Consider the following 7056-nt stretch of genomic DNA (forward strand, 5'->3'; position numbering starts at 1 on the left):
AACCAAGCAGCCTCAAACTGAACTATTTAGGCTTCAAGTACTTTGTTGAAACTACAATGGAATAACCATTACTGAAAGATAAAATAAAAGCCCATTCCTTAATTGCCAACAAATGGGCATAAGACATGGAAATAAAACCAGTGCGAAGGACCTGTGGCAGCTGACATTCAGAAGCAAGGTAGAACTAGCAACATTTCTGCTGCACAGGTAAGATTTGGCACCTCTTTTTCTTTTTTAATTGATATAGTACATTCTAGCAGCAGTGCCTCCCCACGGATGGAGGGCCTTTCAATATCAGAATATCGGAGACTGGTGTGTGTGTGGGGCACTGGCTAGCACGTCCGCCTCACAGTAAGGAGGGTGCGGGTTCAATTCCACCTCCGGCCCTCCCTGTGTGGAGTTTGCATGTTCTCCCCGTGTCCGCGTGGGTTTTCTCCGGGCACTCCGGTTTCCTCCCACATCCCCAAACACATGCTTGGTAGGCCGATTGAGCGCTCCAAATTGCCCCTAGGTGTGAGTGCGTGTGCGGATGGTTGTTCAGGGTGTCCCCCGCCTACTGCCCGATGACAGCTGGGATAGGCTCCGGCAAGCCCGCGACCCCCGTGGGGATAAAGCGGTACAGAAAATGGATGGATGGATGGATGGATGGATGGATGGATGGATGGATGGATGGATGGATGGATGGATGGATGGTGCGTGTGCGTGTGCCTGCGTGCGCGCGCGTGCGTGCATCTCTTGAAATGACAACACACGTGAAAATCGTGCATATATTCGTGGATGTGGAAAACACATGAGAATCCCCAATAGCCTGTATTTGTGGATTGGAAAAACGTGAAAATCACAAATATAATGCGGCTCTGAAAACGTGAAAATCGCGGATGTATTTGTGTGAATAATTCTGACACAGATCTCTCTCCGTATGCATTAGGTGCAGGAGCCATGCAAAATAAGAACCGGGTTGGAAAATGGAGCGACGAAGGTGGCGTATCTGGTGAGTGTATTGATTTCTTTACAGCTGTTAAACTGTCAACCAAGATTTAATTTTTCAGCCAAAGTATTAACACAAGGAACAGATTGATTTGCACCAGATTGACTAGCAATGTTCAGACATTTTTTGCAATTGTCGGAAAAGCCCCTCCAATTTTCTGCTTGAAGCAACCCACGTAAAGTTGCACACAAGACCAGGTCTGAACCTTGCAGAATAGCACTAAATCTATCAAATAAACACAGTACAATGAGGATAAACTATGTATTTGCAGAGGTGGGTCATCATTGGCCAACCGTTTGTCATCAGTCTGTCATTATTCATAATGTAATCCATCCTAGTTACTTTAAAAATTATTCTGCCATTGCTTCTGTCACCGTTCCATCCCTCAGTTCATCATTAGTCTATCAAAAAAGTATATGTCATGGTCTATTAGATGAGAAACCCAGTTTACCTAAAATGGTGGAGTGCATACTATATCAGAATATCTCCGTACACCATATGGCACGAGAAAAGTGTCACGTTGCCATATTTCACATTCGGTCTGAACATAGTGTATTAAAGGTGTTTCACATGCGAGACAAAGGAGCATGTTACTGTTTCTGTCATTTTATCTATCAATTCATCTGTACTTGACTGGGTTAAGGACGATTACACTAGTGTTGGCTCGTGAGTGAACGATTCGTTCAAAAAGAACGAATCTTTTCAGTGAACAAGAGTGAACGAATCACTTCCTAAAGTGATTCGTTCTTTTTTTCCTTTCATATATAACTTCAACCAGTAGGTGTCAGGAATGCCCATTGAAGCTGGTGCTACCTCGCCGTAAAACAAAACGAAGAAAATGATGTAACTTCCCGTTCACGAACGAGTCGTGAATTGCATTTCCCGTTCACCAACGAACGAAACTGTGAGTGAACAAATCACTCATTGAGTGAATCACTCACTGAGTGAATCACTCACTGAGTGAATCACTCACTGAGTGAATCACTCACTGAGTGAATCACTCACTGAGTGATTCGCATTTCCAGTTCACCGCGAGAACGGATCAGTGAGGGAACGAATCCTGGCTTTCCCGTTCGCGAACGAGTCAATGAGTGAAATGCCTTCTTGTGCATCAACGGATCAGTCAGTGAATATGTTGCGTCTCCTGGCGTGAACTATGGAAGCCAGAATGTAGATTTACGATTTACTTGTAGTAGATTTTAAATAACGTCTATGCATATATATGCCCAAATGTTGTTATCCACTATATCGACTGCAGTTCCACATTAGATTGCTGGTTTGAAATGTACTTTTATTATTATTATTATTATTATTATTATTATTATTATTATAAACATTTATGTTATAACTTGTCTGGTGTTTTATTCCTTGTTTTTATATTCGCCATTCAAAACATAAAAATCAGACATTTGGTTAACTGCTTTATATGACAATATGTATGTGTTTTACGTTGTTATATGAGTTGGTGTCCCCAAAATTAACAAATGTCGGCATAACGTTTTTTTTTTTCAACCTTTTATTCAAACACAAACATAAACACATTCGGTATAATAACACCATCAACTACTAGCCAACAAATACAAAATTAAAATATCAATGTCGGCATAACGTGTCGGCTGGCAATAGCATAGCAGCAATGCTGTCTGTCACTCACTCACTCACTCACTCACTCACTCACTCACTCACTCACTCACTCGTGAAGACCAATCAGCAGCGCCAGCGAGCGTTCGATGGAGGAGGGACTTTACGAGTCAGTGACGTACCTTCCCATTCACGAACGAGTCGTGAATTTATTATTATTATTATTATTTTTAATAAACATTTATGTTAAAACTTATCTAGTTTTTTATTCCTTGGTTTTATACTCGCCTATTAAAACACAAGTTAAAGTTAAAGTTAAGTTAAAGTCCCAATGATCGTCACACACACATCTGGGTGTGGTGAAATTTGTCCTCTGCATTTAACCCATCCCCGTGTGATTTTGATCCATCCCCTGGGGGAGAGGGGAGCAGTGAGCAGCAGCGGTGCCGCGCTCGGGAATCATTTGGTAAAAATCAGACATTTGGTTAACAGCTTTATATGACAATATGTATATGTGTTTTACGTTGTTATATGAATTGGTGCCCCCCAAAATAACAAATATCGGCATAACGGGGTTTTTTCAGCCTTTTATTAAAACACAAACACATTCGGTATAATAACACCATCAACTCAGGTCGGTGGATGATGCGGTCAACATGGGACTGCACTACATCCTGCACCACCTGGACACCCCAGGAACGTACGCCAGGATCCTGTTCGTTCAATCTTCGCGAACGACCAATCAGCAGCGCCAGCGAGCGATAGATGGAGGAGGGACTTTACGAGACAGTGACGTAATTTCCCCTTCATGAACGAGTCAGTGACGCAATTTCCCGTTCACGACCGGGTGAGAGACTGTTGCCAACGGATCAGTGTGTAAGTGTTGTATTATAGAAAGAAATGTGTTAATTACCCGAGCCAATTATTATTATATATAATAATTTGGGGGGGTTATGTAGTTGTATTGTTTGATGTGTATGGGTTGTTTCCACTGAATGTAAAAAAAAAAAAAAAAACGTATCAGTGTGTGTGTGAGTGTGTGTGTGTCAAAGTCAAAGTCAAAGTCTGCTTTATTGTCAATTTCTTCACATGCCAAGACACAAAGAAATCGAAATGTGTGTGTGGGGGGGGTAGGATTAGGGGGGGATTCATTGAACGATTCGTTTGAACGAATCTTTTGAGTGAACTGATTCTAAAGATTCAGTTCACCCAAAAGAACTGGAATGCACATCACTAAATTACACAGGTTAGGGACGATTACACGGATAGACGAAGACCCACCTCGAACTAGATAGTAAAACCTTAATTGAGAAGTACAATCTGTCCGCCCATGGGTATGGTTGTGACTCGCACACAGAGTAGAGTTAGGGTACCAGACTGACTTTCCGAATGTACCCTAATTAATAAATGAAATAAGCGCAAGTGTCACTTCCACAGATGTTGGGGAAAATTTTCATTTCATTTTTGGAATTACAGTTTAATTTATAATCATCTTAGTAACGTATTTCAGTCATTTTTATTTGCTTTGCTGTCAGGACATTTGTTTTGATGAATAATCCTGGTCCTCAAAAGTGTGGTTCATTTGACAAAGTAAATTATCATCCACTTCACGGTTCTTTTATATCAAACAAATTATTTTAGGTGCATTACCTGACATGTTTCGGCGGTTTCTTCCGCCTTCATCAGAGTGTCACTGATGTGGTTGTGACGCGTCTTTATCAGCTGATGGATGAAGGCGTGGCAATCTGACAGGTGAGTCACGCCCTCTGCTGTCCGTTCACCTCTCCAGAATGCTGTTCCAGGTTGTAGAGAGCATCGGGTCAGTCACATACAACCTATCAAAAGCACTCACAGAAATAATAAAACCACTACTAGGACTCACGGATCAACACTGCAAAAACTCGAAACAACTCGCCACAGAACTCACACACATAAAAGTACAGAAAGACGAAATGTTCATATCACACGACGTCATTTCACTCTTCACAAAAACACCCACACAGTCCACCATACGCATAGTACATGACAGACTATCAGCAGACAGGACACTCAAGAAACGCACAAATCTAACAACACAGGACATCACCCAACTACTCCATTTCATCGCCACCTCCACTTACTTCCAATACAGAAACACAATCTACAGGCAAAAAGAGGGATTCCCCATGGGAGATCCTCTTTCTGCCATCATGTGCAATTTTTTTATGGAGGATTTAGAACAAAAGGCACTCTTAACAGCCCCGGACACATACACATACACATACACACGCTATGGAGACGCTACGTCGATGACATTCTAGAAAAAGCAAAAACAGGACATACACAACACCTCACAGACCATCTCAACACCATAGACACCACCGGTAACATCAAATTCACTCATGAAGAAGAAACAGATCGATCCATAGCCTTTTGTAGACATCAACATACACCACACAGACAACGGAGACATAAAAATAAAAGTACCGTATTTTCCGCACTATTAGGCGCACCGGATTATAAGGCGCACCTTCAATGAACGGCCCATTTTAAAACTTTGTCCATATATAAGGCGCACCGGATTACAAGGCGCATAAATAGAAGCTATACTGCAACAAACTGAGGTTGACTAGGGTTGCGGTATGCATCCACTAGCCAATAACCAACGAGCCCTCTGTAAACAATCGCGTTTCTCAAACGATCTCCTATAAAATGATCGGAACTGACTAAAGTTCGATCTAACGCATTGGTACTACTTACCTATGTTTCCCTTCCATATCGATCCGTAGATTTACTCGAAACATTAACGGCGCAGCCTATTTTGACATGAAATAGCCTGGTGCGTATAGCAGCTATCGTTATAGCATTAGCCATCCGCAAATTCCCATGAGCCTCAGCTCGCAATCTCCCATGAGCCTCAGCAAAGTGTAAACAATCGCGTTTCTCAAACGATCTCCTATAAAATGATCGGAACTGACTAAAGTTCGATCTAACACATTGGTACTGCTTACCTATGTTTCCCTTCCATATCAATCCGTAAATTTACTCGAAACATTAACAGAGCAGCCTATTTTGAAATGAAATAGCCTCGCGGGTACAACAGCTATTCGGTGACGCCCCCTGACTACAGTTGCCGTAATGTTGGGAAGCGATGCGACCTTGTAATTTACTAGTCGTACTAAAACGTACTGAAACATTTTGGCAGAGCACTGTGTACAACCAGTATGGATCAACAAATTCATCAATTGATCCATATATAAGGCGCTCTGCATTATAAGGCGCACTGTGTTTTTTTTAGTAAAATGTAAGTTTTTAGGTGCGCCTAATAGTGCGGAAAATACGGTACACAGAAAACCCACACACACCGACCAGTACCTCCCCTGGACATCAGAACATCCCACTATACATAAACTGTCAGTAGTCAGAACACTACTGAACGCACAACAATAATCACGGATCCGGAGGACATAACACAGGAAGAAAAATACATACAACACGCACTCAAAAAATGTCAGTATCCACAATGGGCAATAACCAAAGGTGCAGAACAGGTAAAAAACAAAAAAATACAAAACACAGGGGGAAAGAAAGAAACAAACACGGAAACAAGAACCCAGCGGAATGGTGACGTTGCCGTATGTGAGAGGAATTACGGAACGCATCAAAAAAGGCATGAAAAAATACCACATACAACACTCCGTCAGATACTGGTCCACCCAAAAGACAGAGTCAACCCGGAAAATAAATGCAATTCTATATACGAGATTCCATGCAAATCATGCAATAAATCATACATCGGGGAGACAGGGAGGAACTTCATCACAAGAAAAACAGAACACAAGAAGGAGTGTGAGAAGGAGACAGCAACAAGACAAACAAGAGCAATAAGATTACAAGCAGAACAGGAACACTACAAGTCAGCCATTACCGACCACTGTAAAAGAGAAAACCACATCATGGACTGGGAAAAGGCCAGAGTCATCTGCACTGAAGAAAACAAACATCAGCGTTGGATCAGGGAGGCCATTGAGATCCGCAAGCGGGGCCCGAGGACCATCAACAGGGACGAGGGAGCCTACATGCTCGCTACAACCTGGAACAGCATTCTGGAGAAGTGAACGGACAGCAGAGGGCGTGACTCACCTGTCAAATCTGACAGGTGAGCCACGCCTTCATCCATCAGCTGATAAAGACGCGTCACAACCACATCAGTGACACTCTGATGAAGGCGGAAGAAACCGCCGAAACATGTCAGGTAATGCACCTAAAATAATTTGTTTGATATAAAAGAACCGTGAAGTGATTAAAAAGGAAAAACAAGATGAACTTAGTACAACTAAATTATCATCCGTTCATGTTTAATTTAATTTAATGGATATTTGTGTTCATTATTTATTTGTGTATTTATTATTGACACTTCTCTCATTTTATTGTCTTCAACATAATGTTGGCCTGTCACGTCTCCGCTACACATTCCCATTCATGTCGTGCCAGCGGGTTCAAGTGGG

Source organism: Syngnathus acus, chromosome 2, assembly GCF_901709675.1.
Source record: "Syngnathus acus chromosome 2, fSynAcu1.2, whole genome shotgun sequence".
In the NCBI taxonomy this organism is placed as follows: domain Eukaryota; kingdom Metazoa; phylum Chordata; class Actinopteri; order Syngnathiformes; family Syngnathidae; genus Syngnathus; species Syngnathus acus.